This window comes from Triturus cristatus, chromosome 4_2 (genome assembly GCF_964204655.1).
Source record: "Triturus cristatus chromosome 4_2, aTriCri1.1, whole genome shotgun sequence".
NCBI classification, from domain to species: Eukaryota; Metazoa; Chordata; class Amphibia; order Caudata; family Salamandridae; genus Triturus; species Triturus cristatus.
The window spans coordinates 264122024-264134830 of NC_140586.1; the positions used below are offsets into that span (position 1 = coordinate 264122024).

The window sequence follows — 12807 nt, forward strand, 5'->3', positions numbered from 1 at the left end:
ACATGCTTCCATCTCCCTCCCATGTTGATTTTGCCATATTTGCACTCCCACTGTAGTGGGTGGCACAATAGGTGCTGCAGTCCACTAGTGACATTTAACTTACAGACCCCATGGGTACACTTTGTACCATATGCTAGGAAGTTATAGGCAAGTTAAATATTCCAATTAGTAGCATGCTAATTCAAACATGTTAAAAGGGGGAGCACATGCACTTTACTACTGGTTAACAAGGCTAAAGTGCACAGAGTCCTAAAGCCAGCAAAAATATAGGGTCCAGCTAAAGGCAAAATATCCAGGGTGACCATGCAGAAAATACATATTTCCTACACATATATATCATATATTTGTCTGTATGTAACCAAACCAACTAATAAAGATTGTATGAAATGTTGTAGTTCACCTGTTACAGAGCTTAAAATTCTCCATCACACACAAATAGAAATGCTATGACACTATGGGCTCTTCTCTACAAGAACCATATCACTTGATCACTTGGCCCTAAGCAAACTTCTGCTGAGCACAAAAAATACCCAGGCTGGCCTTCATTCGGATCTCAAAGACCCGCTCGTTGGTCCACAGCTGCACCTTTGGCAATCTTGGTCTGCTCTCTTACAACTCTCAGATAAGCACAGCTCATACCCATAAACCATTAAACATTGCCACCCCAGACCCCGCCCCCCCCCATGGGCCTGAGAGTGCCCTAAGAGGCCATTTGACACCATTAGTATGGCATCCGGGAGCCTCTGCTGGCACCCACTCCCAGCCCGCATACACACTCATGCTCTGTGGGTTGGAAACTCTCAGTGTCACTTTGCAAACACACAAACTCGATCACTTGTCAGTACACAACAGCTGCATTTTCATTTCCTTCACACATCTGAGTTGTTTTAATCTATTTTGCACACATTTTCTGGTTAGTTTCCAAAATGAATATCCTGTTCTTTCCGTAAATAAAACAGAAAAAAATAACCAATTGGTAAGTGGATTCAAGAACGGGAAAGGGCCGGGCCTATAAATTCTAGACCCATTCTGGAATTACAATCAGATGGTTCTTTTTAGCAGCATGTAAGCGTAGAGGGGAGACATTTTTTATCAATGCTAATCAATCCAATAGGAATTTCTCTGGACACATGTTAACCACAGATAACTATGTAAGGTTAGTTAATTTATTACAAAGCTAAAAATAGTTAGACATAAAGACCCCTCAAAACAAAAGTGTAAAAATACATCAGAATCAGCATAAAGCCAAATAAAGTTGAGGCAATGCAACGTGCACAAAACAATTAACTCAAGAAATAGGATACAGAGGATCGGAAAGCATCAGTCCAAATTTCCCTGCATCGAGGTTGATGGAAATAAAGCATTAATCTGTCCCTACACTAGCGTTAAATGGTCTCCCTACTTAAGCATTATCAGGAAAAGGAATAAAAGGTGTCAGCATGTGGAGTCTTCCTAAGAAGTCTCTCCACTATCGATGGGTCGGATAGCATAAAGCTATCGAGACAGAGCTAGTTCGAATATGCTCTCTATCTGAAGGCAAAGAAAAAGTGGGCACTTTCCCTACTCTAACAGCGCATTATTATAGGTATTTTTCCCAAGAGTCCTTGCACGCCATGCCATCTGCTCTGAACACGATCTCATAGGTAACTTTCCATAGGACAGCGATGTTCCTGAACTGCAACATGTTGACCTTGATTCCCAGGCCTTCTACAGTGTGAAAACACAAAAATGTCCCTTATCGGCTTGTGCTCATGATGTATCTCCCTCTCTCCTTGCCTGCCCAATAAAATAAAGACATTATTATAGCTAACAAGGGCGCTTATTCCACCTGCAACACAAAACAGGAGAAAGAATTAAATCTGCAACACACATGAAATTCAAACTGTTAATTCTAAAACGAGAGCTTCCAGGGTGTAAAGTTACTTCTCACAGTAGGGGGGCAGGTGCTACCCAAGGACACACAGGAGACTGGTAGTAAGGTTGTGGAAACCTTTATTCAACTATATATACACTTTACCGAGAGAGCGCCGGGCTACACGCTCCGTTCGCTGCTCTCGCGCCGCGCTGACTCACGCGCATGCGCAGTAGCGTCCGATCTGGCCGCTACGCGCGTTCCTACCCCCTGACGTAGTGCGCGTCAACTAGACCGCGACACTACATATCTCCCCCTTTTATACCACACAACACTCTAAGCCTACTCTGGTGGTCAGTCCATTTCATAGTCTCTGAACTTGGCTGGTCTCACCACAGCACGCCCAACCCGGGTGTGTCTTACCGGGGTGGTATGTCCTTCTTGACCTCCTTCTGCGACCGGGCTCCCTCTTCTACCTTCCGGAGTGCCCTGGCCCTCTCTTTCTCCTTCCTCCTCGTCTTCCCGGGCTCTTTCCTCTGGGGCCCATCCATCCTGTATGTCTCTCTCTCCGTCTTGTTCTTCTCTCCTATTCTCTCCACCTTCTCCCTTAGGAGCTCCTGCTCCCCTTGTCGTGCCTTCTGATGGTGTAGCCCCTTCCGCGTCCTCCCGGGGCCATTGTAAGATTTTGTTGCACTAAGCCATGCGGTCATGGGACCACACGTTTCCGTCACTGAGCAACGCTGCTCGGTCGTACACTTCTTCCACTCTGAGGGGTGGGGAGTACTTGCTTTCTCCTTTTCGCTTTAGGGTTGCCAGCTTCACTCTGACCCACTCCCCTTTTTCCAACTTTGCCTCCTTCACCTTCCGGTTGCGGTTGTAGTGTTCCGTGTAAATGCGTTCCAGATTGTGTTGTACAACCGCTGGAGACCACTTACTGGTGATTGTCTTCTCTTGCCAAGCAACATTGTCTCTGGTGAATGGTTGCCTTCCTCGTAGGATTTGGAAGGGGCTGTACCCTGTGCCAGTGGGGGTGATGCGGTATGCCCAGATGGTGCTTTGTACTTCCTTTTCCCAGTCTTTGCCCCTCGTGATGGCGGCCTGTATAGAGCCCATGAGTACCCTATTGAACCTCTCCACTTGTCCGTTGCTGGCCGGATGATAAATCGACGTGTGCCTGAGTATTATGCCGTTCCTTTCAGCAAATTTGGACCATTTGTCCGAGGTGAATTGGGGTCCATTGTCACTGATTATCGTTCTGGGGGTGCCTTCCCTGAGGAACACCTCCTTGAGGAAGCGCAAGATTGTGTCTGTGTCCATGACCTCTTGGGTGTGTACCTCTGGCCACTTCGAGTACTTGTCCACCAATACCCATAGGTATTTCGGTATCCCCTGATCATCCAGTATGGGTCCTAAGATGTCCACTGCCACCTCTTCCCATGGGTTGCTGGGAATCACGAATTTCCCTAGTGCCGGCCTCATCGGCTTTAGTATTTTGTCCGCTCCTTGGCACTGCGCGCAGTCTCTCACGTGCCTTTCTATTTGCATGTCCATCCCCGGCCACCAATACGTTTGTTTGGTCCTGGCCTTCGTCTTCACAATTCCCAGGTGTCCTTCGTGTAATATGGATAGCAGGTCCGGTATTATATTCTCCGGTGGTACCACTCTGTTCCCTCTGTACACGAACACTCCGTCGTTCCCCACGGATAGCTCCTCACGAACCTCATAGAACTGCCGGACATTGGGCTTCTGTCGTCTTCTCTCCGGCCACCCTTGTATAATGTACTCCTTGATGTCGCCCAGATCACCGTCTGCTGCATACGCGTCTGTCCACTCCTGTTTACTGATGGTCTTTTCCGGGTCGTCCATCAGGGCTACCATCTCGTCTTCTTCCTCCGTGCCACTGGTGGCCCTTTCCATTGCTGACGCCCTGCTGAGGTAATCCGCTATCTTGTTCCTCGAGCCCGGGATATACTCCACGTAGTACCTGTACTCGAGGAGTTTCAGCGTCATCTTTGCAATCCGGGGTGTGGCGCTAGCATGGCCGCAGGACGTCAAAACCTTCACTAGGGGTTTGTGGTCTGTCTTCACTTGAAAACGTGTGCCCCACAGGAACTGGCGGTACTTTCCCATGGCCCAGACCACGGCTAGCATCTCTTTTTCGATTACGCTGAACTTTTGTTCGGAAGACGTCAACGTTCTGGACGCGAAGCTGATCGTCTCCGTTCCACCTTCAGGCCTTTCCTGCATGAGTACCGCTCCTAGCCCTTTTTCGCTTGCGTCCGTCATCAGTATAGATCTTCCCCGGGGGTCGTACCCGTGCAGCGGGATTGCCTGGCTGATTTCGCGTTTCACTGTGTCAAATTCTTCTTGCTCCTCTTCTGTCCATGCAAACACCGTCTTGTCCCTCGTGAGTTGTCTCATATTGTGTGTTTTCGTGGCGAAATGGTGGACAAACTTGCTGTAGTATTCCGCCATTCCCAGAAAGGACCTTACTTCTTCCTTGGACGTGGGCGGGGGCGCGTCACAGATGGCCTTCACGTTCCCTTTTTTCGGTGTTATCCCCTGTTCTTCTATCTCATGCCCCAGGTATGTGACCGATGTCATTCCGAAATGACACTTCGCCCATTCCGCCGTCAGTCCGTGTTCCTCCAAGATCTTTAACACCACTTCCAACTTCTCGTCGTGGTCTTCTAGCTCCTTCCCCATTACTAGGATATCATCCTGGAAGTATTGTACTCCCTCTACACCCTTGAATAGGCGGGCCATCAGCGTTTGGAACACTGCTGCTGCAGACGCTAGTCCGAAGGGCATGCGACAGAATTGATAGCATCACGCCTTTCGTGCGGGCCAACATTTCCTCTATGCGCGGCAAGGGGAATTTTTCTACCACGATGCCTTTGTTTAATTCACGGAGGTCCACACATAAGCGCACCTTGCCTGACGGTTTCATGGCCACCACCAGTGGCGCCAACCACTCCGCGCTGTCGATCGGTTCGATGATTCCCCCGTCTTCCAGTCGGTGTAGTTCCTGTCGTACCGCCTCTCTCACAGCAATCGGTATGTTCCTTACTCTATGCGCCACCGGGCTGGCATTCTCCTTGAGGACGATCTTGTGGGTAAACTTCTCAAGTTTACCAATCTTGCCGCCGAACACTTTCGGGTGTCCGCTCCGCCATTTCGCTGCTGTCAACTCTTCTCCGTCCAAAGTCACCAGCACTTGGATGTCCCCTCCTGGGTTCAGCTGTATCCCCAACTCTCCTTGGTCCATCCACCCTAGGACTGATGGTCCCTTCTCCGCGACATATAGTTTACAGTGGGCGCTGCGTTCTTTGAACTGGAATGGCAGTTTCCTGAATCCCACCATCGGGATGGGCTCCCCTGTGTAGGTGACTGGTCGTATGTCGGGTGGATCCAGGCGTGGGCCCAGTGTGGGTTTGAACTTCTCGTTCCATACCGATCTTTGGACAATCGTGTAAGGGGACCCTGAATCCGCCACAATGGTGATTCCTACCCCTCCGATGAGCATGTCGCACTGGGGCTTGCGCGCTCTTTTACTCTCGATGCCCAGTACCTGGTCTTCCACGCACAGGACTTCATCGTCTTCCTCCTGGCCGTCTTCTTCTTCACCTATGTCCTGTGCTACGAATTTCACCGCGCGTTGTTTCTCTTTCCTTCTGCACACCTTCTCGTAGTGGCCGACCAGGCCGCAAAATGCGCATTTGGCTCTGAAGGCGGGCACCGTTTGTCATGTGCCGCGTGGCTCGGGCTCCCGCATCTGTAGCATCTCGACGTTTCTCCTTTGTCTGGTTTCCACGGCTGTCCCGGTTTTCCTTTCGCCTTGTATGCTCCCCTGTAGTCTCCAGGCGCCGGTTTTCCTCTTCCATACTGGTCCGCGTCGTCTACCTTGTTTATCGTGAGTCTTGGGGCTTGATCTCTCTTTGCTGCTTCTGCGCAGTGCTTGGTCAGCTCTGCCCTCTTCACTATGGCGATCACGTCTTTCAGCGTCGCGTCACCACTCGCCCACAATTTATCTTGCACTGATTTGCTTGTCGTATGCATCACGATTTGGTCCTTGATGAATTCGTCTTGTAGAACTCCGTATTTGCATGTTATTGCAAGTTTCCTCAGTGCCGCCACGTAATCATCTATTGTTTCTCCCGCTTCTTGCTTCCTCTGCTGGAAGTTGTAGCGGTCGATGGAAGTACAAACTGCAGGACGATAGTGGTTGTCCATATCTTCCAGGGCGTGTTTGAACACGTCGGTGTCCGCTGCCGGCCTGGCGACTGGTGTTAGGTTTTGGAATACCCGTATGCCTTCTGGTCCCAGGTTGTGCAAGAGTATCCTCTTCCTTCTGGCGCTGGAGAACGCCTCCTCGTTCTCATCTTCCAGCGCTTCTAGGTAATTCTTGAAGTACTCCCTCCAGTCTTCCCATTTCATTTGGGGTTCTCCTGGCCTTGGGAGGAACGGAATCGGCGTTGTTGAAGCTGATGCCTGCGCACTCATCTTGACGTCCGCTTGTTTCCTCGGGCTACCTGGCGCTTCTGTCCTTTCCCCTCTTCTTCGGCTCGCTGGGATCTCGTTGGAGCTACCTGCGCCGTCTCCACCCGATTCAGCCAGGGTCTCTGCTGCCGCTCCCGTCCGCCCCTGGCTGTCTTCTACCACGTGGAGGGCACACTCACTGTTCTCGTGCCTTCCTCTGGCGTCCGTCCGCCGCTGCCGTGCTCTCTCGGTGCGTTGGGGTCTGTCCTCGACCTCCTGGATCTGCTCTCCACTCGTTGTGTCGTCCCCCTGCGTAGGGCTACCTGCTATGTGCTGATTGGGGGCGCCTCCTTCACTGAGGGTCACCGGGTCCGCTCTGTCCGAGCCTCGTCGCCACTGTAAAGTTACTTCTCACAGTAGGGGGGCAGGTGCTACCCAAGGAGACACAGGAGACTGGTAGTAAGGTTGTGGAAACCTTTATTCAACTATATATACACTTTACCGAGAGAGCGCCGGGCTACACGCTCCGTTCGCTGCTCTCGCGCCGCGCTGACTCATGCGCATGCGCAGTAGCGTCCGATCTGGCCGCTACGCGCGTTCCTACCCCCTGACGTAGTGCGCGTCAACTAGACCGCGACACTACACAGGGAAATTGCATTTCAGGCCTACAAGATTCAGCTAACATGAGAATGGCATGAGCTTTACGGAATCGCATAAGAAATTAAGGCACGCTCAGTTAATATTTCTACCTACATAGAAAATGACACACTAATAAACACTTTTAATAAGTCAAGGATTGTCAGTTGCACAACAGAGTTCTTCATATTAATGTTTTTTTCTGCTACTTACTTTCTACTCTAATTCTTCAAATTACTATTTTCATGTTTCACGTTATTACATGTCAAAATTCTAACACTTCATGTTAACACAAGGGATTATAAACGGGTGCACTCTACACCTGTGATTATAATGCACCCCTACAGATAAAATGCAGTTTCCGCAACATTAAAGGATAGCAGAAATTTGCATCAAAATAATCCGTACTGGAAAGGATACTGGATAACGGTTCATATCCTACGACACTAAAAACAATTGGATTACCATGGAGTTTAGGCTACTGGGTAGCGTGCTACAGGCAATAAAGCGTCAACGTCAGTGACTGTAAGCGCTATATCAATGTTACAACAAAGAATATACAAAACACATGCAAAATCTGGTAATCCCTGGGAAGAAACGGCGAGCTCCGCTCGAACGAGAAACCTTCAGGGTTGAATGGTGTTTTGCAGTCTGAAGCCTGCCTACTTTTTACCGAAATAGCCACCTCTCTTCTTCGCAGCCAATGAGCAGGTACAGCGATCACACAGCTCGCCTACTCCCCTCGTGGCCCCGCCTCTCCCAGCAGCGGTCTACGGGCGGGGGCGTGGTTACTCGTGGTTACAGTGCGCGATCCCCGGAGCAGAGGGCGGTGAGAAGGACGCGCGCTCCCAGGGGCAGGAATTTGTGTTTTCAGTGTGTGGAGGACCACGTGGGCAGCAGGCGCGCGCTGGTTGTCCTCCGTCTGCGCGTGCGCGCGGCAGTCAGTGAGCGGCGGCGCGCACGAGCTGAGGTCCGGCAGAGCGTGCGGTTCGAGTGCTGGAGGCAGCGGTGTTACGACGGTCCCAGCAAACTTGTGAAGGACGGGTCCGGAGGAGACTGCACCGGGGTAGGCGAGGCATGCTGCGCGGCAGAGCCGATTCTCAGGTACACGGAGGCGCCACATTGGGAGCGGGGATGTTGGATAAACACTGATTTGTCTGGAAGCAGGCGGGTGAGTTTATAGCAGTACCCGCACAGCTCCCCTTGCTGTAACCTGTTGCGCGATAACGTTTCTTTAAGGATTGTTCTGTGGGTAGTGGTCTCGCTGTGGGGGTGTACCAGTTGGTGCAGTGGGCACAGTGTGGTGGTGGCTGTCGGTGCTGGAGAGAGAGGTGCAGCATGCCGAGTTTTCCTTAGCTTTAAGTTGATACCGGTTAGTGAGGCAGCACAGGCTTCCAGGGGTTGCGTTAGATACACCCCCCCCCCCATCACCCCCAGGGTACAATAGTGCATCTTCCTGTGTGTGAGCACAGTACGGATGTGCTACCGTGGGCGCTTGTGGGTTTCCTGGGTGCAAGTTTATCTAAGATCGCCCCTGTGGACTGATGGTGATCTTCCTTCACCTGGACCCTGGTGTCCAGTGTGTATGTAGAGTTGGTAGGGGTCAGTGGATTCCGGTCAGTTGGGTTCACCCTTTCAACAATTGTGGATTTTCCCACAGGGTTGTGCGGGTGTTTGGGTTATGGTGCAGTTAACACAGAGCCGCTGGGGGCTTTCCCTTGCAGTGGGTGCTGGAGTGTGTTGAGGTAAAGGGTGTTGCAGAAGGCAGTGGTCTCCTACTGGCAGTGCGGTTAATGTGGGGGGCGTTGCTGAGGATCTCCATTACAGTGGATGGGGATTTCTCATGGGTGCCGGGAACGTCCCTGTGTGTTTGTAGTCGGTGTTTTTGGCTGTTTCCTGGGTCTCTCTCTCTCTGGCCGGTGGGAGTTTTCGATTGGCTTGTACCTGGTGACTGTATTTGTAACAATGCAGTGAGTCCGGGGTCAATCTGAAAAGAGTGTGCCGCATGGTGAGGTCGCACGGATCATTGAATTGACTTTTAAGGGTGGGCGGGACACTGGTTTTGTTGCGGATTGCTGATTAATTGCGGAGTGGCACTGACTGCGCCTTTTATCTCCAGTGGTACTGTGTGTGTCCGACTGCAGACCCTTGGCTCCCCTTAGCCTCACTGGAGTTATGTCCAAAACTATGACTGCAAAATTAGATACTTTTATCGGTTGGCAGGTGCTCGTGCCATGAACAGGTGTGGCAGAGGTTGGCCTTGACCTCTCCCTGTGACCAGAGGTCCAGTGCCATTTAATTTGTATTTATTTTTTGCATCTTTGTATAGCGCGAACTGGACTCGAAGGGTTTGGAGCGCTTTACATGAGCACAAACTACATTGCACACCACATTAGCACCAGTTATGTTACGCACAAGGTCGTATTCATTTATTTTTATTTCTTAGGCACAGGGAGTTTAAGTGATTTGCCCAGAATAACAGGATGTTGAGCCGAGGCCGAGACTCGAACCTGGTTCTAAATCAGCAGCTCTGGTCTTAACGCCACATATACCGTGTTTCTTTACACTTGTGGCCTTCCTCGCCCCTTTATGGTGGAGCCCAGACCCCCTGTCAGCCTGTATGGTTTAACACTTGGACACGCGAGTGGCAAACTGTATCGCCCCCCCATCATCCATCGACCTCTGTTCCCGGATTGCCTGCCTCCTGTCGATCGCTTTCCGTGCCATCCACCACATTGCCCTATGCCCCACCCTATCATCGCTTGATCAACCCCGTCATTTGATTGCTCTGTGTCCCTGCTCCTCCCCTCTTATCTGATTTTCCCTCCAATCCCCCCTATGCCTTTCTCCCGCAGGCCATGCTGTGGATTGTATGTTAATACCCCGCAGGACGCGCGAGCCGCCTCTTCTCACACCCTGGCAGCTGAAAGGGTCTGTGGAATGCCAGATATTCAGAGCTAGTGGCACCGCCCCCAGACTCCCCCACTGATTCCAGGCCCCCTTTTTCCCAGCGCGCAGGAGAGCAGGCTGCGGTGGTGACCTCAGGGGTGGGCAGCCCGCTCTCCTTACTCAAATGGGTGCTTGTGAGCAGTGGCTGCAATACTTCACCTCGGGGGTTGGGAAATGAGGAAATATACTGTATTTACTATGTGAAAAACAGCCCCTCACCCCTTGATCACAGGTAGTGCACCCACGCCAGATTGGTCCAGTGGCATGCGTACCCAGGGGTTTCTTTCGCATGCATTTATCTTTTTATATTCTTTGATGAATGTTTTTTCGATTTATTGTTACACGTCGTGCCTATTTTTTTATTTATTAATGCAATTTTTATATAGCGCGGACTTTACTCAAGGTGTCAGAGGGCTTCACAATAGAACCAACAACGTTAAATGAGGACATTTTCATACTTGGATGCCTAGAACTTTTTATTATTTCTCCAGCGACTGGCGGGTGGCTTAAACATGCCTGTTGATTCCAAAGTGTTTAAGAAAAGAGCTGTTGAAAATCCACAGTGATGAGTGTAGACCCAATCCTCCATCGAGCACTTCTCATAGAAAACAGTAATTGCATAATTATCGGCTGCACTGAAGTAGAAGCGGCAGTCTGACATCCGAGGTGTGTGATTGTCGGTGATGTGGGTTGCGTTCGTATTTATCAGAGAAGAGTATAATATTTCCTGGAGTAAAACTCTTGCATGGCACATATTGGTCGGCTGGATCTCGGGGTAGTGGCTTTTCGATTTTGGGTTATAGTGCGGAATAGAATAAACATAATGTGCTAGCTCCAAGAAAGGTAATCACTGGAGAGGAGCTAAAATGCCAAGGAAAAATAAAAAAAACGGTTGCTGGTACACTTAACTTAAAATTAGCCACTAGTAATTACACTTTACAATGTATCATGTTTTACCATCTACTTCTCCAAACAAAGGCTGGCCATGCACAGGTCTAACTTGTTCCTATTCTAGTAAAAACAATCTGGCCTGAACTTCCAGGCCAAGTTACCTCCATACGTGGTAACCAGCAATCCCATACCCGCTGCAGCACTGGGTCTCTTCAGTGGGTTTAGCCTGAGTCCTGTGGCGCATGAAGCATGCGCCACACTCCTGGTAAGACCAGTCACACTTATGGTGTCTCATACAGAAAATCGTGATGGGTCGAATGCTTAGATCTCAGCTACTGGTAATTTACTATGTCCACATCCCAGTTAATTGTTTGCTATGCCACTCCAGACAGAGATCAACCATTTGCAAGTCTGATTTGGTCGTGCTATAATGGGAAGAGTGAAGCCTTAATTGCCGGGTCTCATTCTGCGTAGACTGGAGGATAAGTAGTCACAGAAACCAGGTTATATGCTCCAGTGTTTCTGTTTACTCTTCTGTGAGTGTATTTGTAAAAATGGTGTAGCTCTAGAGTGACCAGTTGTAAGTCCCACTGCTAGTTTTTTTTTTGTCCCTCAGCTTGAACCAGGCTGTGTAGGTAGAGAAGCATGGGAAAATCTGTTGAATGACTAGCTGGTCTCTATTTGTTGTAGGTGATGAAAGCTTTGGGTCTGACTTGCCAGTTTGTAGGCTCTTTTTAGGTGCTTATGTACTCTAAACCCAGTCTTCATGAGTATCTACACCTCCTGTGATGGCATCTTTAAGCCTGGGCTCTACATGCTTGCAGCATTTCATCAGAACACATGTGCAGCCCTCTAGTGAATAGCTGGCTAGTCCCTACGTAGTAGGCCTCGCCCTTTTAATGCATCAAGAGCACTGGAGTGTCTCTCTTTACCATGCGATCCACCTGTTTGACTTGGAACCCCTGTGATCTGCTGAAAAGCTTACACCCAGAGGTGTCATAAGCTCTTGAGGCTCATGTGCTTTAACAACTCTTCTTTGTATGGGCGTTGAGAAAGCTGTGTAGATCTGCTGTAAGCCCCGTTCTTCCAAGTTTGCGAAGAGTTTCGTCTCTGGTACCACCTGTCGCCGGGCTGCACCTGGCTGCTTTCCTATGCTTGATGGGATATGAATGCACTGGTCTTTGCCTACTGAAAGCCCTGCCCTCTCTAGGAGTCAAGAGCTCTTGACCCGCAATCCATCTGCCACCAGTTCTGCTTTTCTGTTCTTGGCAGTGGGACATGGATGGGGTTCCTGTAACCTGATGAAAGCCTCAATAGCTTTGTGTGTTTAGAGCTCTTGACCCTGCATTCCCGAGCCCAGTTCTTCCTCCTTTTAACTTCATTTCTGGGCACAAACTCTGGTCGTGGGCACAGCACTGCGGTGACCTACTGTAATTATTACCTTCACATTCAACAGCCCTCTTTTTCTATAGTTTCTGCGATCTTGTGAACTTCCATTGCCTACGACTGGCCTCCATTATACTTCTGGCTGTCTTTGTGTGCATGACATTGGGATATGGTTGAAGTTTTCTGATCTTCTCGTAGCTGCATCCTCGGTGTGTGGCTCTCCTGAGCCTGTAGCTCTCCGTCCAGGGTATTAGCTTCTTTTTTTGGGCATCATCAGGACTGCGTTATGCAGCATCCTCGGGCATAGTCATACACATAGTCATGCTTTGGGGGTTTCAGTACCTCTTGGCCATTCAGGTCCTTGCCTTGGGCTCCTCGTTGCATTTTTGAGATCCTGTGTATTTTTAGATGGAGCATGTAAAGATTGCTATTGCAACTTCATGTGAGGGCCCAGCAGTACAATGTAAGATCCATGCAGAGGACATGTTTATGGGATCTGAGCTGAGCCTGAACATCTGTTAATTCAGATGCTCTTGTGGAGATGTTGATGACGCACACATTCATCACTCCAGTGAGCTGTTGTAGGAGCCCATCCAATTTACATGCTCGTAGGT

General features: G+C 49.8%; 1 protein-coding gene across 3 annotated transcripts in view; it reads left to right on the plus strand.

Annotated features, from left to right (window-relative positions):
• Window positions 1–7839: 7839 nt before the first annotated feature.
• ARHGAP29 (Rho GTPase activating protein 29) overlaps window positions 7840–12807 on the plus strand; it is a 323518-nt gene continuing 318550 nt past the window's right edge. The window contains exon 1 of one of the 3 annotated variants that reach the window (XM_085601475.1): window positions 7840–8071. The gene's annotated coding sequence lies outside the window, so the exon portion shown is untranslated. Of the gene's footprint in view, window positions 8139–12807 lie in introns of all 3 variants that reach the window. The other 2 variants (XM_085601476.1, XM_085601477.1) reach the window with 2 other exon arrangements.